Here is a 24917-nt window from a genome sequence, read left to right as displayed (position 1 = left end):
CTAAACCAACGGTGAGCTGCGAGCCCGGCACACCGGGGAGAGCGGGGAACCAGGGGGTCAGCAGCCCCGGCAGCTGCCTTTGAACCCGCTGGCCTCGAACAGGCACCGGCGAGGAGCCGGGAAGCGCCCCGAGCCGAGCCCCCGGTGCCTGGCGCGGCGGGGCGGCCGGTGCCTGGCGCGGCGCGGGGGCGGCTCCGCGTCCCGCCCCGGCGGCTCCGCGTCCCGCCCCGCTCCGCCCCGGATTGGCGCGGCCGCCCGGCTCCTCCCGCCGCCGCCGGGCGCAGGGGGGATCCGGCCGAGCCGAGCCGAGCCGAGCCTGGCGGCTCCGCCACGGCCCGTCCTCCGGCCCCGCTCCCGGTAGGCTCCCGCGGGCGCGGCACGGGTGGCTGGGTGGGCGCTGGGTTCGGCGCGGTGCGGGCAGGTGGGCGGTGAACGGCGAGCGGGGCCCGCCCGCAGCGCCCGCGCTCCGCCGGCCATGGCGGCTGCGGGGCCGCCGAGGGGCCGCTGCCGCCCGCAGCACGGGGCCGCGCCGAGGGCACCGCGCTCTACCCGTCTTTATTTTATCCGCTCGCTTTATTCTGTCCGCGCCCCGCTCCCGGCCTCCGCGGGGGTTTTGTGGTGCTCCTTCCCCGGCTCTCCGGCCCGGCGGCTGGGGCAGCGCTGCCCGGCTCGGTGCCGTGTCCCCCGCATTGCCCGCTCGCCGTGCGGGGCTCGGAGCATCCCCGCTCCCCGCGGTTGCGTAACGCGCCCGTCCCACGCGTGGCCGGGTGCACCGAGCCCCCCCCTGTTTTCTGCGGGTCAGTCTTTTCGCGGATCTTCTTTTAAAGCAAACCCCCTCCCCAAACCGCGTGTTTTCCCCCCAGATTTTGATCTCCTGAGTTGCGGTCACTTCCTGGTGGTGTTTTTTCTGCACGGCTTCCCCCCTGGTTCATCCATCGATCAGAAGGGAGGGGTTGTGAACTCGCTAAACATAAACAGTGATCCGAAAAAAGCTGTAGTGGTTGTTAGATATTGCGATAATTCTTGAAGGACGCCTTCACGTGGGGATGGCGTAAGAACCTAAGGAAAGGTTAAAAGTCCAATTACAGTGGAAGTGATTTCTTCTCGGAATTACTTCCTCCAAGGCCTTACTCGAAAACAATAAGCGTAGCTTTTAATTTCTTCAGTAAACCGAGATTATTGACTTGTGCCATGCGGCTCCCGGTTGGAAAAATCTGCTTGGATCAGCCGGACCAGTGGGTCTGAGGCTCGTCCTGCGAGGTGCTTTGCACAACGCCCAGCAGCCGCGTGTGTCTCCGCTCCGGTTTTAAATAACCGGCTTGGATGGGGCTGCAAAGCTCATCCCGGCAGCCCGGAGCGTGTTGCGGGCTGTAAGAGCCGCCTGCGAGGCCGTGTAAGCGCTCCAGGGCTGGCCCTGCCCTGCTGGCGCTGTCCTGGCCGTGCCACAGCGCTCGCATCCAGCTTTGGTGGCTGGAGATATCCAGGGGAGCTGTGGAACAGGAGAACGTGCGGCGCAGGCTCCAGCCGAGAGTCTTAATGAGTGTTTGCGTAGCGCTTCGTGTTTTCTCGGATGAAAGGTTTTACATAATTGGCCATTATAATTGTCTGTCACCCCTAGAGAAGAGCAAAAAAAAAAAAAATCCCCTAAAAGACTAGCAGGGAGGTAGGTAGTTGTCTTAAAAGTCCAAAGTCTAAATACCTGTAGGTTGTGAATGCTGTTACTTCTGGGTGTGGAGACAGCAAAATGACTGAGTAAAAAAAAAAAAGAATGAATCTAATTCTGTCCTCCTTTTGAGCCATTTGATCAGCATCATTGGGACAAATGACATCCTGTTTGCTTTTGAGCTGCTTGTTCTTCAGTGCCCAGAAGAATTCCTAATGTCACTCTGGTTCTACCGGTGTTAATGTTTTTGTTTTTGTGTTTTTTTTTTTTTCTCTTGAAATCTTAACTGGAAGCCTTTTACAGTGTTTTGATTCCTTTTTAATAAATGGGTAATCCCTTGCTGCAGGGGATGGGAGTGTTTTGAACGCGGCATTTTTGGGTCCTGAGGGGAGGGGGAAGGGAGCGCCTTGTGTTGATTTCCAGCAGGCACCCGCCTTCCCCCAGCCTGAGTGAGTGAAAGGGCCTTATTGACTGATTTTGAAGGTAACCTGCCCAATTCTCCTCTTACATGCTGAAACCCATAAATTTGCTGTAGCACAGAGCCTTTGAGGGGAAGAAATGGAATGTCAAGGAGCCTGGGCTTCATCACGAGCAGCCTGGTAACAAAGGCACTGTCTGTTAATTGCATCGTGCTTATCAAAATCTCCCCTCCCAATGACAGAGTAACAATTTAATAGGTGTGAAAAGTTGTGGGATTTGATTTAATACCACTGTCTTAAAATCATCCTGCATGCTCAGTAGCACTAAGTTGTCGCTTTCATATTTAATTGGAAAGCGACCAGAGGCTGAGGAGAAAGCTGGGGATGTTTCACTTGCACTAAATGCTCTTTAAAAATCTTCTCCCCATTTGGAGAAGAATTGTGAGTGGCTTGTTAAGTGCTGAGCTGCAGCTGAGTGACTTAGAGCTTATAAAACATCTTTCTGTGTCTCTTAAATTTGGAAGCTCATCTTGAAGCTCGTGCTGTGGGTGTTTATCACGGGCTGGTCTGCAGCTCCAGGAAGGACTGTGGTTTTGGGGTGTGGAGGGGCCAGGTTGGGTTTGGGTGGTGTGAAGGTGAGAGCTGTGCAGTGGATGCACGACCCTGCCTGGGTAATGACACTCCCTGAGGTTCCAGGTGTCAACACCTCCGTCACCATGTGTTATTTTCATTTTTCAGTATAATCCTCAGCAGCATTTTGGTATAATCCTCACACACACAGAGGTTGCTGTATTCCCAGCAGCTGGGGCATATTTCAATATTCCTGTTGCAGGTTTGATACCAGGTTTCAGAGAAGAGAGCAGCTTTTCTTGCATCTGATGGTTGAGCCTATAAGGAAAACACAGGACTGATCCCAAACCTATAATGAAGGATAACATAGCCTGGGAAGCATCTCTTTTGCCCTTGTCTGCTGGGATTTTTTTGTCTCATGTGGATTATTTGGTTACTGGATTTATCACTGGGTGTTCCAATCCATAGATTTGAGCTTTTGAAGGAAATTCTGGTTTAGTGAAAGTTGTGGGTTAGAGATCCTCTTCTGTAAGCTCTGCAGGAAGGAGGGCACAGGAATGCTGCTTTGGTATGTGTGGCTGCTCCATTTTTATTTGTACCATATTTTGCTGGCTTGTTTTCTAAGCTGTTTTGATTCTATTAACTTATTAAACTTAGAGTCTATTAAAGTCAGTGTGACAGTCTTTCTTTAATGTAGGAGTGTTGTCCTTTTTTTTTTTTCAAATATCCTTTTTTCACCCCTAAAATATGAAACCAGCTAATTGTCCATAGTTCAGATTTTGCCTGTAATTGTGGGATTTGTGTGTGGAATTCACATTGTAGCTGTGGATTTAGTGCTTATTCCCCAAATAACTTTTTTTTTTGGTGTTTGTTGTGGAAGGGAATATCTGTGGAATATCTGCTGTATCACTTGCTAATCCTGCTGTTGCAGTTTTATGCCTAGAGCATAAGTGGAGCTGTATTTACCACTGTAGCCATGGTGGTTGGTTTATTTAACTATTTTAGGTATCAAACACAGAGAAATCCCAGCAGGGCTGTCTGGTGGAGGTACAGGATGAGCATCAGTGGTACCATGACCTGGCTGTCCAAATTTGGGTGTCAGGGAGAGATGGATTAATTATAGCTCAGGTGTGTCCCAACATGTTGCAGCTGCTCCTGCTGTTGCAGTACAGGGCTAATAGGAATGTTTACATAGATCACCTTCCTACACATCCCAGCTTCAGCCACCTCTTTAGCACCAACTTGCTGCTGGGCAGCCCCATGACTGCTTCAAGCTGTTTGGAGAGTAGAAATAAACTACAGAGGGACACATAAATGGCTGTTAATAAAGTGTCAGCTTAAAAAAAAATAAATAAATAGAAATGGCTGACTGGTATCTTGGGGAGCAGAAAATAGTGCTGGTTCTTTTTTATTCAGTGTGATTAAAAAATAATCGTGCTTTAGAAGCTGCTCTGTCTGCAGCTCCCAGCAAAGTGATGGCATTTGGGTGGCAGGGAGGCAGAATTGCTGCCAGTGAAAATCTTGTTGTCCTAATGTGCCATTCCATGCAGTGCTTGGAATATACAGTGTTCTTCTGCCTTGCAGCAAAACAACTAGTGATTAAAAATTCAGCAGATGCTGTGGTTCACTTAACTACTTGTTCTTGCATCATTCAGGTCATATCACACAATTAATGTTGCTAATGTTCGATCTAGCTTTTTTTTTTTTTTTTTTGCTCTAAGAATGGAAATTATCTGAACTACCATGGGATTTACAGAACTGTTTTGGCAGGAATTGGGCTATGCAAAGTAAGTTATTCAGGACTGTTTTTGCCCTTCCCCTAACTTGGAGAATCTTCTTTTGATTTCAGAAATATTAATTGTTCGTGCCAGACAGGGCTGTAATTTCTGCAGCTTTTCTGACTTTAAAAATCAAAGTGTTTTCTTTAGATTGCTTTGAGATAAATGAGACTCCCTAGATGAGAAGGAAGAGGGGGAGAGCATGATAGGTGTAAGTGCTTGCTTTCTTACTTAAACTCAGTGTTTCATTTGGCCACAGAAGTATTTTTGTAAGAGAATTCTCATTTTGTTGCGGGCAGGCTTTCTGCTGCTTTCAGTACATCCACTTTTAATTTGCACAATTTTGGTTAATAGCATTCAATCCTGGGTGTCACTTACTTGACTTTGAAATTAGCATTAAATTTTACCTTCCCCTCCCTATGTTCCTTTAATTACGTAAGATTTGGGTTCTTTTTGTAGCACACACAGATTCTAGAAATCTTTTCTGGGCTGCCTGAAAGTAATATTCATGTAGGAAGAGACTTGTAGTTTGTTTTTACTTAATATTCATGTAGGAAGAGACTTGTAGTTTGTTTTTACTTAATATTCATGTAGGAAGAGACTTGTAGTTTGTTTTTACTTAATACTTATGTAGGAAGAGACTTGTAGTTTGTTTTTACTTTTTTTACCAGTTTTCTGCTTGGAAGCTGCTGTTTAGGAAGAAACTTATCCACTTTCTTTGTGGTCAGTGCAGTAACTTAGTGCAGGGAGAGCAACCAAAACATTCTCAAGGCTCTCCTGCTGCTGCTGGGTGGTGCCCCCCTAAACTGGATGGATGTGTTGATAGGAGCCTTCATGGCCTGTGCTGTTCTAAGAAAGATAAAATGCAGCCCAAAATTAAAATTGCTGGGTCTTGCAGTGTCTTTGAGAGGAACTTGCTGTGGTGGGACAGCCCTGGAGAAATTAAATTGAGAATATGGAACACAGGTGGAGTGTTTTGGTTAAGGGCACACACGAGGTTCAGCCCAGGGCTGAGGGAAGTGTGAAACAAGGGGCAAATCCATCCTGGGAATGGGAAAGGTGAATTTGTATCACTCAGTGTGTGATGGTATGTTTGTGAACTAGGATTTGGAGAAGGAATGGGCAAACCCAAGAGTCTTTGCTGGCACATGTTGTTTGGGCTTGCAGTTTGGGTGACTTTTTGTGATCTGTCAATTAGCACATCAAGAGGATGTATTTTCAGCCAAGGAAGACATTTTTCTTTGGAAAAACCTGTTTGGACTATTACCTCTAAATGTGCTTTGAGAGAACTTGTCTCAACCAAGTTGTCAGCAATCAGTTTGAAAAATGAAATCTTAAATATGTAAACCTTGAGTGTCCTGCTCAGAATGATGGAAAAGGAGGATTCAGGCTGACTTTTGCATATTCCATGAATGCACATATCCAATGTGCTGTACTTCCAGAATTGATATTCAGGATAATATGTTTAATCTTCAATTGCAAAAAAAAAAAATAGCTTCACACATAGCTAATTCCATCTGCTGGAGGAATAAGAGAGAGGCTAACTTCATCACTTATTTGGGACCTGCTTTTTGCTGTGCTAATTACTATGTATGAACTTTGCAAATTTGCATAATTTTTTGGCAAACCGAAGCGGCAGCCATTTAATTTAGAATTTTTATTAACTTTAAACATCCCTAGCAACTCCTAAGCTACTTCTGGTTCATTTTGTGGTTTTGGTGTTTTCACAGGGTTTGATTTTGAAAGCTTCAGGAGCTTCTTTTGTCTTTTCCTTGCAGTGACTTTATATAAGCAACAGCAGCTTGCTGCCATTTCCAGTAACTTTCAACCTGCAACGTGACACAAAATTCCTTCTGTCATTGAGATTAAAAAAAGTGTTGAAGTGAAGTTCTTGTTAAAAAAATAATTCCAAAAAAGTCAAATTAGAAGGTGGGTTTTGGTTGCTCTTCTGCAGTGTGAGAAGAGCACTTGGAATATTTTAAGAGTATATGCATTTCCAAAAGTAACCTTGGGGAAACTGGGGCATGTCAAGTCTGGTCCTAATTCTGGTAAAAGCTGGTCTTATGATGTGAATTTTTAAGCTCCAAAGAGTTTGGATGTAAATTCACCATTGCAGATAGCTACTAAATGTTCTTTCTTTCTCAAAGGCTTTATTCTGACACATTTGCAGCTTCCCAATTGTCTAGCCATGCCTTTTCCACTTGGTTTGCTTTTGTTTTTGTGACCTCCACCTTTCACTGATTTTGCTGGTTGGCAGTCAGTGGAGGTGGATAATCTGTAAAATATTGAAGCAGTTGGAATTTTATAGCAGAAAATACTGTCTGCTTTATTGGAATGCTGTCATTTGGAGTCAGCTGTTACATGCTGATTTTCTTTTGGAGGCAATAGACTGGATTAATTTTAAAATTTGAATTATTTGTGCCCACATTCTGTCTCAGTACCATCAGAAACTTCCTATGTTGCTCTGTGCTGTTGCACTCCTGAGTCTTTGTCCCTCTTTTCTCATCCCTCCTGCTCTGCTGACCACTTAAAAATGCATTTTCTTCCTTGGGATGAACGGGGTTATATTGCCAGACTCTTTAATTCCTCTCTAATTGGCAGAAAGCCAAGCATAAAATCTTCTTCATAAGTCACCCTGGAGGTTTCTTTGTATGTGCTGTTATTTTCTTTGCGTGCTAACATCACTGAAAATACTTTTTCTTTTTTTTTTCCCCTCTCCCCAAGTCTAGACCAGGCATAATTATGTTTGTGTGTATGTGTAGGCTTGAGTGTTGCCACACTGCAACACCCAATTTGAAGTCCTTGGGCAGTTTGAGACCAAAATTTCTTGCAGCATCAAAGGCAGCACTATCCCCTCTGCATCTAGGGAGGTGAAGTAATTTTCTGGTGTATCTGAACTTCAAAGGCAGGCTCATGGTTTGTGCCTGTGGTCTGCCTTTCTGAGATGTGTCATACTGCAGGCTATGTTTTAAAATAAAGAGTTTGGACCCTAGGTTCAAGCAGGATTTGTGTATAAATGATAGTGGCTAGTGTTGGATTGTGATTAATTATGTTCATGTGCTTCCAGAGCACCCCAGTTCTCTTTTCATTTATGGAACTCTTCATTGAGGTCTTTGTTCTGAGCTTCACCTTTATTGCAAAGTCTGAAAATCCTTCCCAGGGTGAAGCCTTTGCTCTTGTGTTGGGTCTCTTGATGCTTTTGTGTCTTCAGAGCTTCTGTGCTTCCTCCCACCCTGACTGCTGAGGCTGAGACAAGCTCCCTGTAAATGTACATGCAGAGCTGCCCCTTTTCCTCCTGCTTTGCCACGATGTCTACTGTGACTTTTTTCTATTCATTTTTTCATTCATTTTCTATTCTATTCATTTTTCTGTTCATTCTATTAATTTCTATTCCCTCCCTGGCCTCCTGCACATGTCCTGGTGCTGTGGAGAGGAGGATCCACCCCTGAGCAGTGAGAACATGCAAGACCTGGCACCTTGAGACAAGTGTCAGGCCCTTGGGAAGGGGATTCTAGAAGAAACCTCACCCTTAAGGAAATCTTGTTGCTTGAAAATTGGTTTATACACCTCAATTTAACCATCAGCCAGCAGGTGTGGGACAGACAGACTTTTAGTTCCTTGCATTTTTTCACTTTATTTCCTCTCTAAAGAAGGATAACACTCCACCATGTTATTTTTTTTTCATGAGGTAACTTTATCTTAATAAACAGATGAATGAGGTGATGCAGAGAGTGCTTGTTTTTGTGGGTGAAATCTCTGTGAATCTGCAGCTCCTTCTGAAACTGGGGCTGTGGGAGGATTACTGATAGCAATGAATCCATCTTCCATGTGTTAAGGAAAAAAAAAAACTCCCTGTATTTCTCTTAAAGTGCTTATGGATTTTTTTTTTTTAGATGCAGTAGGACTGCAGATGTAGTCATATTAAAATATAAAACATCTCACTTGGAGTTGGTGTCTCAGCAGAAGGAGCTGGAGACGTGACTTTGGTGGAAGTTGCTGGGAATTCTGTTTCCAGTGCAGCTCTGCAGCCCGGAGCAGTCTGAGTCATGCTTCCTCCATGGAGAGGACATCCAGGGGATGCCACCAGCAGTGGACTCAACCAGTTTTCCTAATGATTGCTTTGTTCAGCTTTAGCTGCTTATGGGGTTGTTGAGATGGTGTCAGCTGATGTGTCAGCCGAGGCCATGGGGTAAATTGTAGGATAAAGAGCAGGAGTTTACATACCTTTGTAGCAAAGGTCTCTGCTGCCATTCTGCACGCTCTTCTTGCCTGAAAAGGGTTTTTTTTTAGCCCTTTTTCCTGTTTGGATCGGTAGATGTATGGAGCAAGGAAAGGGTTGTGTGTGGATTTTGTGAGGTTAACACATCTTCATCCCTGACCTGAATCCTACCAAGTGAAGGCACCAGTGCATCCTGCAGGGGTGGCCCATTGTCCTTGGGAAAATGTTTTCAAGAAATTGGGCAAAACTTAATTTTCACTTATTTCTCAACGTTTTCTTGAGAGAAATTCACTCAATTGAGTGAATTCACTGAGTGAAAATTGCTGCATCTCTAGTGGACCTATACAGAGCAAGTTAGTTGATGTTGCTTTAATGGTGTTAAGGTTATTTTAATAGTTTTATTTTATTTTAAGGATTTGGGGAATGCCCCCTATCCCCTAGCTCTCCCCTTGGGTCACAAATAGAGATTTTACTGGGTTAAATGTAAGGCAGAGGCTGCTGAGAGAAGCCTTGTCTTTAATTAGACCAGTGGGTATCACTGGGGTGGAGGGGAAGAGATGAGTGAGCTTTTGAGCCTGAGTAAATGTCAGATTGTATTTTAGCAGAACTGCAGTTTGGAATCAGGGATTCACTGAGTTCCCATTTGGCTCTGGGCTGTCTGGGGCCTTTTTGCATCTTCCATCTCTTAGCTGCACTTATGGAAAGTTGCATTTACCACTTCACAGACACAAAGCAGAGCTCTTTAGGGGAAGGAAGGGTAAATGACCCAGGTAAAACGAGCCAGGCTGGAGTCAGTAAAACTACCCACAGTGCCAGCAAGTGATACCTGTGTCCTGAGTTTAATCTATTCCCTTCCCAGTGCTCATGCCCAGGAGGATTAGTGAGAGATGCTTTAACCTACAGCTACTTGGAACAGCAGTGCTTTTTTTATTCTCCAAATAAAAAGTGGTTTGCTCTTACTAAAATAGCTAGATGCAAGCATGTTAAGCTTAATATATATGTGTGTGTGGGTACCTGAGAAAGCATCCCATGAGGTAACCCTGGAACTTTCTCCTGGGGAGATGCTGAGAATATCACCTTTGCTGCCAGTCTGTGCCACTGAATTTTGAAGAGGAAATGTGAAAAGGGAAAGGCAGATGCAGAAAGCAGAAGTTGTCACAGTTCATAAACGTGCAGAAGTTGTCCTTTATTGAAATTTCAAAGCTATTTTGAGGCCTTTCTTTTTTTTCTTAAGAATGAATTACAGTGGAATTCGTGCCATGCTTAGGATTTCTGAAACTTTAATTGTGTCAGTTGCTAGGTGTATTGACTACAAAGCTCTGAAAATATTAAACTATTTTTTACTTCAATAATTCTTGAGTTATTAGTGGGGGGACAAAATCTTTAAAAATAGAGCTAATAAAAGATTAAATATCATCCACAGAGAAACAGGCATGGTCCCTCAGCACCCCAAACCAAGTGTCAGCTTGCACCCAGTTTTTCTGGAAATCAGAGGCTGGAGGATCCCAGCACTGTCAGCCCTTTCAAAGGGACAGCATTACCTAAGACACAGTTCTTCAATTCCAAGCTTTGAAGCAAAGATCAGCACATCATTAACCCAACCTGTAACAAAGCTATGGAGTTAAAAATGTAGCTAAATGCAGGCATGTTAAGCTTAATATACATGTGTGTGTGGGTACCTGAGAAAGCATCCCATGAGGTAACCCTGGAACTTTCTCCTGGGGAGATGCTGAGAATATCACCTTTGCTGCCAGTGCGGGCCAAGCCAGGCTTGTTAGCAGCTTGTAAGTGACAGCCCTACTTTGCTTTGTGGGTATTTTAAGTGATGAGGGTAGCAGAGCTCCAGGGAGAGGTGATAACGTCTGTGCTGGTTTTCTTCTCGGTAGGGAGGTGGCAGAGGAGGAGGAGATAGGACTAATTGCATACCTTCCAATTCCAGTTACTTCATTACAGAATAATCACTGGAGCAGCCCTGCAATCTGCTCTGATAGCAGATAAGTGGCGTGGCTCGCAGCGCTTCAATCTAAACAAAACTTAAGTGCTTTTTCCTTTTTCCCTGGAGTGAAACTGTAATTTCGTTATGTGAATGTTAGCCAGGACAAAGTTGTTTTTGCAGCTGTCATGATGATTCTCTGGGCTTTGTGTTAGAGGTATGTCCCCAGTGGATGTAGCAAAAAGATCCTAAAATACTGCATTCCCATACCTGGAAGCTTCAGTTGAAGGCTCTCCAAATGTTTGCCAGGTGAAGATCTGTTCAGCTTTGACGTTGGATGTCTCAGAGGGTTTAGATATAAACCAGTGAAGGTTTGGATTATATTCCTTTCCAGAGCAATACATGTTAATTAACTTCTCTGTGTGCATTAGGCCCTGAAACAGTCAAGTGAAAGGGCCTGAGCACATCTCTGCTGCTTCAGAACACGAGTCCCTGTGGTGAGGGTGGTCACGTTGAAGCTTTGCCTCATTTTGGTTCTCTGGTGTGGAAATGGTGTTCAATGCAGCCCATGTGATGCAAAAGAGAAGTATCAGGCAGAGAGATTTTGCCTTTCTTTGAAATGGGGCAAAAGTGAATTTGTACTGCAAGCTGAACCCTGGGAAATCATAAAATCCCAGAATGTTTGGGTTGGGAGAGACCTTCAAGTCCATCTCGTTCCAACCCCCTCCCATGGTCAGGGACACCTTCCACTATCCCAGGCTGTTCCAACCCCATCCAGCCTGGCTTTGGACACTTCCAAGGATCCAGGGGCAGCCCCAGCTTCTCTGGGCACCCTGTGCCAGGGCCTCATAAAACACCTGGAGCTGCTGTTGATGACGATGATGACTTTAAGGTACTTTTTTAAGGCCACAGGATTACCCCAGACAAGTGCCTGGACTTTTCACAGTGCAGAACCGGCCAAACCCTAAACTCTCTTCAGGCTCATTTTTTCTGGACTGCCACAGAACCATTAAATCTGATCCTTTCCTAAAAAGACAGCTGAGTGTGCGATGTGAGCCACATAAAATTCTTTGTCTCTGCTTTGGACTTGAATGGAAAAGTAGTTTGTTTTCCCATTAAATTGACCTCAAGTGTTGCTGCCCCAAAGGGGGTCTGTTCTTGGCCAGGGGCAGAGCGTGCTTGGCTCTCCCTGTGCTTTGCTGCAAGCCTGCTAACTCACTCCAGGACAATGGTAATGCACTAAGGCAGGTATTTGTTAGCAGGTTAAATGTTTTGGGAAAGAAAATGTAATATGTACTTTGTGAAAGTTAATGGTTTTGTAAGGTGAGGTTTGGTTGTGTTGGTGGTAACTTGGTTGATAGGGTTGGTGGTGTAGATCAACTGCAGCACTAAGATCTGGGAAATAAATAAGGTGAAGTGGTGGTGAATTTCAAAGGAACAGAGTACAAGGCCTCTTTAATTGAATCTTACATTTTTAGGGTGGCTTTCAGAGGGAAAAGCCCAAATATGCTTTGCAAACCAACCTGTGCATTGTATACTGTAGTGGATCCATGTAGGGATCCATGTAGGGATCCATGTAGGGACAGTGTGACTTATTTAATGAGATGAACTGCATCATGTTCTTTTTCAAAATGGGTATTTCTTTATTTGTCTGGGGGAAAATACATTTTTCCTGAGAGTCTGTATCTGATCAGACTCCTGCATCCCTTTCTAGCCACTGATGTTGCAGGGACAGGAAGCTGGCAGGTTGGATTGGGTATTGCCTAAATAAAAATGAGGTTCAGGCCTGGAGTGTTACCGGGCAGGGCTGCCTGACCCCCACCTGCTGGGGATGTTGACTCACAGTGCTCTTTGCTCGTGGTTTGTTTAGGAGAAGGTTTTAGGATGTGGGTTTCACATGGGAGCACAGGTGCCATGCTGCCTTTTTAAGAGGTTGGGTGCCTTGACTTTGTAGGGAAAAGAAGCAAAAAAATGGGCTGTGATATCTTTCAAGCTGCTCCAAGGGTAATCCAGTGGGAAGGGACTCACCTCTGGACAGGTGGGTAGTCAGGAAGCATCAGCAAAGCCCAGCTCCTTCCTAAGAGTGAGCGGAATTCCTCCACCTGTGAACACCATTACATTCACCCAGCCTTGGCTCTTCTCTGGCTTCTGTTTGCCTTTTAATGGCCATGGGGTGCCTCAGTGCCTCCTTCCTCTCTTCCTGGTGTTTGGCTCAGGGGTTTGGTGGCCCCTGTGATGTTGGAATCAGCACATGGGAGCAGGTGGGCACTTGGGGAGTGTCCATGGGATTACACTGGTGTGGTTATGGCCTGGCTGCACTGGAACTCCTCATGTGCTTCCATATCCAGTACTTAGTCACCATCCATCCTCACTGCAGAAAATGAATAGAAGGCAAATTGTTACTGGAGACTTTTCTAGGGAAAAAGTTTTTAATGAGTACCTGAAGGGCCACAATCCCATGGATTGTGTGTGGTGTCATGTAGCTGTGAGCAGGTTTTCCTTATTGCAGAAGCTGGATTGATTCCTCAGGCTGGATAGCATCTGATTTTTATATGAGGGAGGGGGAAAAGTTGTGTGACTTTAATCTGAATTTACTAGGTACTTAATAAGAAAGACCTCTGCCCTGAGTGACTTGCTCAGCCTGTGTTGTGTTGCAGCAGCTCCATGGAGATGAAGCCTGCTGGCTTTATTTTACTCTGAAATCCATTTGGCTCAAAATTGCTTCCAGAATCTCATCCTCCCTGGTACTTCAGACTTGTGGCTGGGTAACCTGCTGAGTGTTGAGGCTTGTGGCAAAGCCTGGGTGCTGTGGTGGCCGAGAGGTGACACCTGCACAGGGAGCTTGTCCTTCAGGTGACAGGCAGAGGCGCATTTCCGAGAGCTGTCTGCTTCTGCCTGTCTCATCCCTTTATAATCTGCAATTTGTATTTAAAAGCAGAGGGATTTAAGTTGTTTTCTGTGCAGTTGTGGCCCCTGGGAGCAGTTGGCTGTCGTGGTGTTTGGCCCTGGAGCTGCCTTGGTGGCCGATTGCGCAAGCGAGCGAAGGTATTTGCAGCAGGCGCTTGGAAACGGGGATAATTCAAGTCTCCATCGAGCTCAGGCTCAAACAGGTTGTGGAATTTATTTATACAACACCACTGGGGTGTGTGACACTGCAGAGCCAAACAAACAGAGGTTCCCAGCCCCGAGGCTTGTGCTGGGTGTTAGATAAGGAGGGATGGGGTAATTACAGCCAGGGACATGGGCGGAGGGGTTCCGAGTGGGTGAGGGCTGCATCCGTGTGCAGAACATGAAATGTGCCTCATTAATGGCAGTGTGAAGAAACTGTGGGTGCACCTGGGGTTATGGCAGGGCTGGAGGTCAGCTCTGCAGGAGGAAGTGTTGTCTGAGCTGTTGGGGAGGTGTGGATTAATAAGGGAAAGCGGAAGGAGGCGAAATGAAACCAGCCAGGCGTGCGGGGAGCGGCCGCGTTACGTAGAAGCTGACGCGCAACAGCCCTGGCACTCCAGGGGCTCGGGGAATCTGGGTGTCACACCCCGACCCCAAAACATGTGTGCTTGATGGGAACAGAGGAGCAGGTAAAGAAAGGGTCCAATGTGGTTTCTGGGGCTTGGCTGTCCCTCCTCTCTGCTGTCTGTGCTCTCCTGGTGCCAAATTGGCTTCTGCCCAGCCACTGGGCTGGTTTTGGGGTGTACTCGATCAGTCAGCACTGAAGATCTTGAATTGGTGGTTCCCCACATCAGCAATGCATGGATTGTTGTTCCCATGTGCCCTTTGACTGGGCAAACCGGATCTTTTGGGCTTTAGGAGCTGGGTAGTGGATGTTAATACCTTTGGGTTTCAGGAGCTGGGTAGTGGATGTTAATACCTTTACTGTGTCACTAATTTCCTTTTTCCTTCCCTTTTGCTCTTCAGAAATGCCATTCTCCTGAGTGTGTAAGGAACCCACAGAAGTGTAATGTCTAACCCTACATGGAATAACAGCTCTTGGAAGGTACCACCCTTTTTTAACTCCATAGCTTTGTTACAGGTTGGGTTAATGGTGTGCTGATCTTTGCTTCAAAGCTTGGAATTGAAGAACTGTGTCTTAGGTAATGCTGTCCCTTTGAAAGGGCTGACAGTGCTGGGATCCTCCAGCCTCTGATTTCCAGAAAAACTGGGTGCAAGCTGACACTTGGTTTGGGGTGCTGAGGGACCATGCCTGTTTCTCTGTGGATGATGATGTCTTTAGGCAGCTCTGGTGTTGCCTTAGGAACAGATGGTGCTTTCTATTCAGAGAGCTGAGCTGAGCTTTCTTCATACTTGGTGGCCATCCTTGGAAACATATTGCCCTTCTTTTTAGTGATGCATGATGGTTTGCCTGTTTCTCCAATTCAGTGACCTTCTGGATTGTCTTTCTTGAGGCTTCCAGGCATATTTATGAAGAATATTGTGCTGAAGTGCAGTTCCACTTTAGCATTTCGATTGAAATGTCTTGGCTGTTCGTGCTGCATTAACCAGCTCTCAGGCGTTGGCTTGTTCTGCTGTCTGATCCTGCAGTGATGCCATAATACTGAATTTTGGACTGCCCTGTGCATTGCCATGGCAACAGACTGATGTCACACTCTCAAGGACATGACTTCAGTGCACGATCATGCAGAGGCACAGTCAGATTTGTGGAGGAGAAAGCTGACTAATGCACATCTCAAAAGCAAACAAGGGGAATGCAGGTTACAGCTGACCAACCAAGGTGCCTCAGTGTGCAATTCCCCACTCAGAGGAGGGGCTGATTTTGTCCCTGAGACAGGAACAATTGTCTTGATGAGCTTCTCTTCACCATGGAGAAGCAGAGGACTTGCAGGTTTCTTATATCTTTAAAACAGGTGGTGGAAGAGATCATTGTTTCTGGGGTGGGGAAATGCTCTCTGGTTTCAGAGCTTTGAAAGGGCATTCTTTTAATTTTAAAGAAGCTCTCAGTGGTCTTGTAAGCACCCTGAGAATACTTTGACTTGCTTAATGTTGTTCAAACAGTTTAATTGGTTTTCCAAAGCTTTTATTTTATCCATAACATTGGAAGGTGAAAGGGGAACTCCGCATCTGCATTATGGTCACATTTTCCTATATCCTATTAGCAGATTCCAAGATTGTTTAATGTGATCTCCACCCATTTCATTTGGCTGCAACCTTTGCTCCCATGAAAACAAGGCTGATTGTTCTGAATTGCTGTGTGTATGTGCTTTGGCAAGGCATGAAGGTACCTACAATAACACAACCATTGTCTGGAAAAAAAGGCAGTTTGCAGTAATAACTAGAAATAACAGGGTGCAGTCCAGGGGCAGGACAGATAATGGTCCTTGTCCCACCCACTGCACAGGGCAGATTCTTAAACATGGTCACCCCTCAGCATGACAGGGCTGTGGGCTTTAGCCTGGGATGTGAATACTGGGAATAAGGGACTGAAATATTTGCAAGTTGTTCCAAGTTTCTCTTTCCTGGCCTCGGTTCCGTTGCTCATATCTACGGATGGGGAGACTGAATGACTTTTGCACAATGCAGTGTTTTATTTGCATGCTGTGAGCAGTTTAACAAGTGTGTGTGTGCTAAATGAAGCATTCCCACTTTGTGTGAGCAGCTGATGCACCCTTAAAATAAAAAAAAAAAGATTAAAAAAGCCAGTGCCTTTAGGTTGAACAGTGGGGTTTTGAGGGGTGACATTGTGCTGGTGGGTTATGCCAAGGCTGAATGTTAACTAGAAATGCTGTGAGATGCAGCAAATAACCAACTCATACTCCTTGGTGCTAAAGTAATTTCTGCTCATCTCTGCACTTTGTGGGTAAAAGCTGTTACAGTACAAAATTTGGAAGGAACATAATTGTTTTAAATGCTCAGTGTCACAGGAATTGAGGGCATTTAACAGAAACTGGCATTTCTTGTAGCAGTTTGGTTGCCTCCCAGGACAGGAAACTGTGAAGTGGTAAAAAAAGAGTCGGGGAAGGAGTTTAACAACCCTCTCTGTAAATCATGATGCTTGAATTCAGATCCTGGCCTTGAGCTGAAAGGACTGGGAGCTCTGCAGGACCCAGTGATTCAAGCTGCTCTGCACAGAACAAGAAGATAATGGTGATGGACTACCAGGAAAGCAGCCTTGCTGAAAAGAGAGGCTTTGTGATACAGTCAAGGGGAAGGAAGTCTGGAGAACTCAGAAAAGGAACAGATGTTTTTGGTGGTGGGGAAAAACTTAACTATCCCTGTAGTTTGCTCTTGCAGCAGAGCCAGCAGGAGGAACTTGATACCAAACAAAAATAGGCACACCCAGGATTTAGGAGAGGGATCCTGGAAAGCTGAAAATCAGTGCTTTGGTGCTTTTCTGCTTGACAAATACCTTATGCAGTGGCATCTGGCAGATATAATAATGTATGTGTGTGCAAAGGTGTGTGTAAAACAGCTTGAAGGTGTTAGATGTTTCTCTTTAACAGCAATAAAAGAAGTATTGATGTATGAAGTGATACCCAAAGTGGGGAGCCAAGAGAGATGCTGTTCTCTGAGAAGGAAATAATGACAGAAGATGCATTAAAAAAGAGGGTGAGGTTTTTTTTTCTAGGGTGTGTTTGTGGATGGTGATGACTGGAAGTGTGATAAAACAATTTGCTGATCCTATGTATCAAAGTACCAGTGGCAATGATTTTTCAAGCTGTTGAAACTTGCATCCACCAAGAAATATATATCTATTTCATTCTTCCTAATAGGTTAATCCACTGTAATTGGCTGTGAAATCAACCTGGGGGAATTTTCCCATCTGTAAATGATGCACAGCCTCTTTGCTGTCTGCTTGGCAACTGTACCTTCGCATAATTAAAAGCTGTTTTTTAAATCCACTTTTCTTTCAACTCTTGTTTTTCTGCATCTTGCTGTTTCTCTGAGAGCTGTCAGTCACTCTTCTGGCCAGGGTGTAAAAACCAAGATAATGTCCTTTTAGGAAAGGAAAACTGCAGATGATCTTTTTAATTTTTTTAAAAAAGCATAAAACCTCCAAAACTAGGTGAATGTGAGGAGCTTTTTAGCATGCATGTCACTGCTGCATTTCTAAAAGTAACTAAATTTTCCCAGTCCAATATGGAAAATTTTGACTTTCAGAGCTCTGGTGCCACTTGCCCTGCTAAAATCAATATCCAGGCCTCCATGGTTCACTGAGGAAGCAGTTCCAGTTCCCAGAAATGGCAGGAGCTGCTCAGCACAGGGATCCTCTGGTTTCAGCACATACTTTCATTGCTCTGTGGTGCTTTGAGAGGCTGAAGGGTGGGATGCAGCTCCAGTGAATTTCCAGATTCCTAACAGTGTGAGGGACTGTTTTTAATAGTGATGATAAAAACAGCTATTCCCAGTTGGAGGTTTAGTCAGTGGTATAATTATCAGAGCTATGAAATAGTGCAGGGATGGCTTGGGATGGAAAAAACTAAAGCTTGTAACTTATTTTCTTGAGGGAGCTGTTTGAAATGATTTCCTGCAAGCTCGTAGAGAATTGGTGAGAGATGTCAAAGGGTGAGGGCTCAAGATTGGTGATTGCTTTGGTAATTCAGGGTTTGGGCTGGCAAACTGCAGCTGGCTTTTGGGAGAGAATTGGTTGTTGAAGGCCAGGGGGATGAGTGGGAGCTCTGGAGTGGCACATTTGGTTTGTAGAGTGCTGAGGGTTTCCACAGCAGGGTCACAATCCCCAGAGCTCCAAATCTGCCTCACTCAAACCATCCCTTCTAAACCACAGCTGTGGGCTCCTCATTTTCTGCTTCACTTCTTAGAGATTTGGTGGGGTTTATTCATATTTTCTCCATTTTGTCCAAGAGGGGAAAATACTGTTTGTGCTGGAGGGAGCAATGGGAATATTGAGTTAGGGAGCAATGTAGGTATTTTTTCCTTTTTCTGTCTTTATTATAAGTTGTTTTTTGGACCTGTTAGAGCAGAGACCACAAAGATGCTCTGAGGACTGGAGCACCTCTGCTCTGGAGCTGGGCTGGGAGTGTTCACCTGGAGAAGAGAAAGTTCTGGGGAGACATTGGAGCCCCTTCCAGGGCTTAAGGGGACTTGGGAAAAAGAGAGAATGACTTTTTATGTGGGTAGATAGGGATGGGACAAAGGGGAGCAGTTTTAAAATAAGAGGATAGATTTAAATTAGATATTGGGAGGAAATTCTTCTCTGTGAGGATGGTGAGGCCCTGGCACAGGTGCCCAGAGCAGCTGTGGCTGCCCCTGGATCCCTGCAGTGCCCAAGGCCAGGTTGGACAGGGCTTGGAGCAGACTGGGACAGTGGAAGGTGTCCCTGCCATGGCAGGGTATTAGAACAAGGTGATCTTTAAGGTCCCTTCCAACCCAAATCATTCTAGGATTTTATGTTTCCTGTGTTTTTTCATGAAAAAAATTCCAAGTCTTGTAAAACAAACCTGAATCTGATGTTTCCAGTGGACTTTAGAAAAGTTCATGCTTCCAAAGTGGTTATTAACATGGAAAGGATTGCACCACAATTATTTCTGGTGTCCTCTTCTAGGTCTGTGCCACTGAATTTTGAAGAGGAAATGTGAAAAGGGAAAGGCAGAAGCAGAAGTTGTCACAGTTCATAATGTGCAGAAGTTGTCCTTTACTGAAATTTCAAAGCTATTTTGGGGCCTTTCTTTTTTTCCATAAGAATGAATTACAGTGGAATTCGTGCCATGCTTAGGATTTCTGAAACTTTAATTGTGTCAGTTGCTAGGTGTATTGACTACAAAGCCCTGAAAATATCAAACTATTTTTTATTTCAATAATTCTTGAGTTATTAGTGGGGGAAAAAAAATCTTTAAAAATAGAGCTAATAAAAGATTAAAGATCTGTGGAATTGGTAGGTTTCCAGATTAGCTTAGATTTTGAACAGTCCTTTGAAATAATCATAATGAAATAAGATATTGAATTTAATGTTGGTTTCTACTGCAGTTTACCAGTTAAAATCTCTGAGTTTTGTGAAGCAGAGTTGCTTCAGCAGATGTTTTGTGTACAATGTTGAGAATTTCTGTAAGCCCAGGTGATGCTTTGTGTGGGAAGGATTTGTAGTGGCTGCCTCCTGATTTCATCTTGTGACACGTCATGGCCAAAGGGCTCATGTCTGTGCTTTGGCTGCTCAGAGTCCTTTCTGGTCCCTTTAAAGGGGTTCGGTGCTCTTTTACAAGCTGCACAGCAGTTTAGGGTGGGAAATACCCTGATGCTGCTTTGGGATCGTTCACCTGTGTTTGTGTGAGCCCAGCTCTGCTCAGCCATGCCCTGTTCTGCTCCTGTGTTGGATGAGCTCTGCAGGTGCCTGGTTTGGCTGTTGGATGTCCAGGGTCCCCTTGGGTTGTGATGTTGTGCCAGGTGCTGTTGTGGGTCCTCTCTGCCTTGCTGTGCTGTTCTCCTGTCCCTGGTGAGGGTTCCAGCTTTGTGTTGCTGCCTGTCACACCCTGGTGTCCCGTTTCTTTCCTTTTCCTTGCATGACCTCACTGCGGGCCTGGAGCTGTAGGAGGGGTGCTGGTGCTCCTTCCTGGCAGCCCCAGCAAGGTCAGAGGGTCCCTCCCAAAGAGGCCTGGTGGCAGTGGAGCTCTGGAGACCTCTGGCTGTAAAGGGTGGCTGCTCCTTGTGCAGGAAACTGGGGCTGAGAGTCACCTCTGCAGAAGGTGTGTCCTCATTCGTTGGGGAGCTGTGTCACCATGTCCAGGAATTGTATGAGAACATAAGAAGGTTGTGTGACCTTCATGGGAATGAGGAACCTCATCAAGTTCAACAAGTCCAGGTGCTGCTCCTGGGTCAGGGCAGTGCCAGGTGTGAGTACAGACTGGGAGAAGTCCTCACAAGTCTGCAGAAGGTGTGTCCTCATTCACTGAGGAGCTGTGTCACCATGTCCAGGAATTGTATGAGAATGTGAGAAGGTTGTGTGACCCTCATGGAAATGAGGAACCTCATCAAGTTCAGGTGCAAGGTGCTGCTGAGGAACCTCATCAAGTTCAGCAAGTCCAAGTGCTGCTCCTGGGTCAGGAGAGTCCTAGGTGTGAGTACAAACTGGGAGAAGTCCTCACGCCTCTGCAGAAGGTGTGTCCTCATTCACTGAGGAGCTGTGTCACCATGTCCAGGAATTGTATGAGAACATAAGAAGGTTGTGTGGCCCTCATGGGAATGAGGAAGAGAAACCTCATCAAGTTCAGGTGCAAGGTGCTGCTGAGGAACCTCATCAAGTTCAGCAAGTCCAGGTGCTGCTCCTGGGTCAGGGCAGTGCCAGGTGTGAGTGCAGACTGGGAGAAGTCACTGAGGACAGCCCTGCAGAGGAGGACATTGGGGTTGTGGTGGATGAAGGGAGGGCTGGGAGCTGTGTGTGCTCGCAGTCCAGAGGGACAGCTGAGTCAGGGCTGCCTCAAACAGGAGTGGGCAGCAGCCAAGGGATGTGATTGTCCCCACAGGATGCCCAGAGCAGCTGTGGCTGCCCCATCCCTGGGAATGTCCAAGGCCAGGTTGGATGGGCTTGGAGCAGCCTGGGATGGTGGAATGCACATCTGTCCCTGCCCTGGACCAGAGGTTGAAACTAGATGGATCTGAGGTCCCTCCCAACCTGGACCTCTCAAGGGTTCTGTGAAGTAGGATGTGTTCAGAGAGCTCAGAGACTCAGAAGTCTGCATTCCAGGGATCCCAGTGGGGTCCGCAGCACCTCTCCCAAGAAGGCAGAAGTGAATAAAAGAGGGACACACTGGGAATGGCCACTCTCCATGCAAGGAGGAGCATTCCTGTCCCTCCTGAGACTGACAGTAACAATAAGCTGTGAGTGATTGCAGTGGGTGACTCCGTGCAGGGACAGACACCCTGACAGGGTGGCCACAGGAGTTGTTGCCACCCAGGGGCTGGAGCTGGAGAGGTCACAGAAGCACTGCCAAGAGAACTTAAAGGTCAAACTAAAGTTCATGAGATTTCTGATTGTTGTTGTGGACAAAACAGAAAAAAAATAACATTTATTGATGGCTAGAATAGTGAAATAATAGTGAGAAACAAGCATAAACCAAGCATCTTCTCTCTCCAGTTTCACTGTGGGGCATTGACCTGCTTTGCCATGGAGCTCCCCTTTATCCTTCCCTGGCCTTGGTGGGGTTTTTCCTCATTTTCACCCTTTCTTAAATGTTTCCTCAGTGGCACCAGTTGGTTGAGTGGTGGGCTGAGCCACATCTGTGATGGGACATGAGGAGCAGGTTGGAAAGGGCCTGGGGTAGCCCTGACTTTCTCCAGTAGAAGCTCTGTTAGAACCTGACATTAATTAGTGATTTTTATGATTTTTTAAAATTTTATTTCATTTTTTAATTTTATTTTCTTTTTTTTTGGTCTTAGATTGTAACCTGTTCTTCAGGACCTTTTCTGCTTTGTTTTCAAGGCACAGCTGGAAAGCCCAGTGAATCCCAAACTTATTCAGAGGCTGTGTCCTGTTTGTGGGTGGGTGGGTAGGTTGTTTTTAGATGTTCCTGAGGAATCTGTTCTGGTGCAAGTTTGCAGATGTAATGAGGCACTTTGTTCTAAAATGTGAAAAATAGTTTGAACTTGTTTCTGCATGAAATCTGTCCTGAAGTTGGGGACACTTGGAGAGCTCTTTCCCTGAGTGCAGAGCAGACTTTTCTGTAAACTGCTGACCTGTAAATTGGGGATTTCTGAGTTCAGCATTTTTGCACTGTCCTTGCAAGGTGGAAGATGGTTCTCTGTGAAAATGTGACATTGGGGCACCAGCAGTGCCCTACTTCAGACAAAAATTTGAAAAGATTTAAGGTTTTGTGACAACTCATGAGACCTTGATACCAAAAATACTGAAAAATGCTTTTATGTGAGAACAGAGAGGACTCAGGAATATGATAGCAAAAATTTGGGCATTTTGAATGACAGAAATAATGAAATCATAGAATGTTTAAGGGTTGGAAGGGACCTTAAAGATCATCTCATGCCAACCTCATGCCATGTGCAGGAACTCCCACTAGACCGGGTTGCTTAAGGCCTTATCCAACCTATCCAAATATTTGCAAGTAATGGCACAGTTACTTCTTAAAGCTCTTTTTTTGGTTCTATTATATTTAATCCAGTGTTTGTGCTGCTGAGTAAGGTTTGCTGAATTTGGATTTGGAGACCCTTAGGAAAAATCTGGACACTTTAGAGATGCCTGATGGATTTTGGAACCTCTCAGCCCTGCAGTGGACTGGAATGAATCCATGTGGAGGAAACTGCATGTTCTGCTTTGAGTCATTTGCGTGGGTTTGGTTTGCTTGGGGTTTTTTGGGGAGTGTTTTTTGGGGGTCTTTTGTGCCTCTGTCTCTGCTGGAAAAGTGTCCACAGTGGCATAGGACAGAGAAATGCACATAATAACCTTTTGGTTAAAGGGTAAAATTCTACATAAGTAAATAAAAGTAAATTACCCCTTGTTCTGCTACACTGTGTAGATCTGGACCTGTATCAGGGAATATGGGGGGGTCTCAGAAAGGAGAATTGGCAACCCAAGGGCTGGTTCCAACCAAGTGAGAGCCACAGAAACCTGGGAAAGCCATATTTCGTTCAGTGAATTGAGTTTTAAAGCTGATGAAATGAGTGCTTAGCATTGAGTCACCTGTGTGGGGTTTTCCTTGTTGGCAGAGTTCTAAAGAAGGAACTGTATTTATTTATTTGATGGATATTTAGAAATCAGGTTTTTTCCTGCTGTTTTAGAAGCCATTTCATACTCCATGGAGAGATGTGCAGGATCAATTATTCCTGTGCGTTTTGTGCCATGGTTTAGGGGGCCTTCTTCCCTGTGTGGGGTCCTGTATGAGATTTTTGCTGTCCTGGTGACATTTTACTTTGTTACTATTTACCAATCACAAGTCCAGTCCTATGCTGGAGTACACAGATGCAGAGATACACAAAGATACACTTTTGCAACTGAGTTTATTTCTGTTGTATTACAAGATCTGCCCTGAAACAGGAGAAGGAAACTTCAGGAATTAAAATGGGTCACTAACAAACTGTTCCTGGTGAGCTGGTGAGGAATTTCTGTGGGGCAGGGCATGTGATGGTCACTTTATGAGCTGTCACAACAAAAACAAATCCACCCTCTGCATGCCAGAGTGAGTCAAGTGCACCTCTCCAGCCTGGATCCCTGCTACCACAGGCAAAACAGGCTGATCAAATGATTGTTGGGGTTATAATAATAATAATAATAGTAATAATCAGGATTTTTTAAAGCAAGCTTATGTTGTGTTCTTGAAAAAATGGGATTCTTGCTGGTTTTGAGTGGCTTTCCCTAAAGTGGGACAGGTTGTCTCTCTCCTGGGGTTCAGGCTGATCTTTCACAGAGCCAGTCTGGGTTTCTGCCTCTGGTGTTTGTCCTGAAACTCCCTTTTCACGTCAGTTCTGCATCTTGCAGCCCTTTCCACCCATCTTTGCATGTGCAGGAGCAATCCAGTGAGACCTCAGCCCCCCAAAACCAGGGCACCACGTCTCCAGAGCTCTGGGAGTGCTGCTCTACTATATTTGGAACCAGCTCTATTGCTTCTATAATAGGAAAGCTTCTGGAAGCTTTCTCCTTCCTCTCCCCCCCCCCCCCCCCAAGAAAGTGGCCTTTGAGCTGAGCTTTCATGAATTCACAATCTGCATGGCAAAGCAGATGGACTTTGAGAGGCTGAATAATTCAGATGTGGCTCGTGGGTCATGTGGGGGTGTTCAGGAAGGGTTTTTGCCCTGCCCCATGAGCTGAGGGTGCAGCAGCCCCAGCCACGCTCACAGGGGCCCTGCCACCCCCAGTTTGTCATTCAGGGCACGTGACAGTGCCAAGGGGTGCCAAGGCAGCTTTCTAGAAAGCAGAATGGTGCGTGAGCCCCGTGTGTTTGTCAGCAGAGCTGCAGCAGCACTGCCCAGGGAGGGATTGACTGGTTTTGTTTTCCTCTTGGATCAAGCAGAACAAATCTAATGAGCCAGTTCTTAACTTCTTCCCAGCTGAGCAGCGAGTGATGTCCTTACCCAGATTGTGCAAGGCAGCTGAAACCTTTTCAGGAATAGCTGAACAAGGGAAACACTTGTAATATTATTTTTCCCAATACTCATGCAGGGCTAAGAGGGTGCAGCAGAGCTTGTCTTTATTTTCTTTTTCCCTTCTGAGATTTTCCTTTTGAGGGGACGACTTAGTGCTTCCAACTCTTACCCCACCTAGTGAGGAAGCATGTGAGCCACAAATGTGGAGCCTTTCATTCTTTCCTGACGTGATCTTGGAAGGAAAACAGGTTCTCCCTGTAGTGCTTCATTGGAACAAGCATTTCACATGCTTATCAGTACAGCAAGGAGAGCTGCTTGACAGCAGTGAGGAGTCAAGTGT

The 24917-nt window shown here is 45.6% G+C and overlaps 1 protein-coding gene across 13 annotated transcripts in view; it reads left to right on the top strand.

The window, feature by feature from the left end:
- Nucleotides 1-262: 262 nt before the first annotated feature.
- Nucleotides 263-24917, top strand: part of FBXO34 (F-box protein 34) — a 40069-nt gene continuing 15414 nt past the window's right edge. For 12 of the 13 annotated variants that reach the window (XM_054286958.1, XM_054286957.1, XM_054286956.1 and 9 more), the window contains exons 1-2: nucleotides 263-357; nucleotides 14498-14576. The gene's annotated coding sequence lies outside the window, so the exon portion shown is untranslated. The remainder of the gene's footprint in view (nucleotides 358-14497; nucleotides 14577-24917) is intronic. The other variant, XM_054286947.1, reaches the window with a different exon arrangement.

This window comes from Melozone crissalis, unplaced genomic scaffold (assembly GCF_028551555.1).
Source record: "Melozone crissalis strain CALT ecotype California unplaced genomic scaffold, PUWL_Pcris_2 ptg000056l_1, whole genome shotgun sequence".
In the NCBI taxonomy this organism is placed as follows: domain Eukaryota; kingdom Metazoa; phylum Chordata; class Aves; order Passeriformes; family Passerellidae; genus Melozone; species Melozone crissalis.
This window is presented reverse-complemented; position numbering and strand designations above follow the sequence as displayed.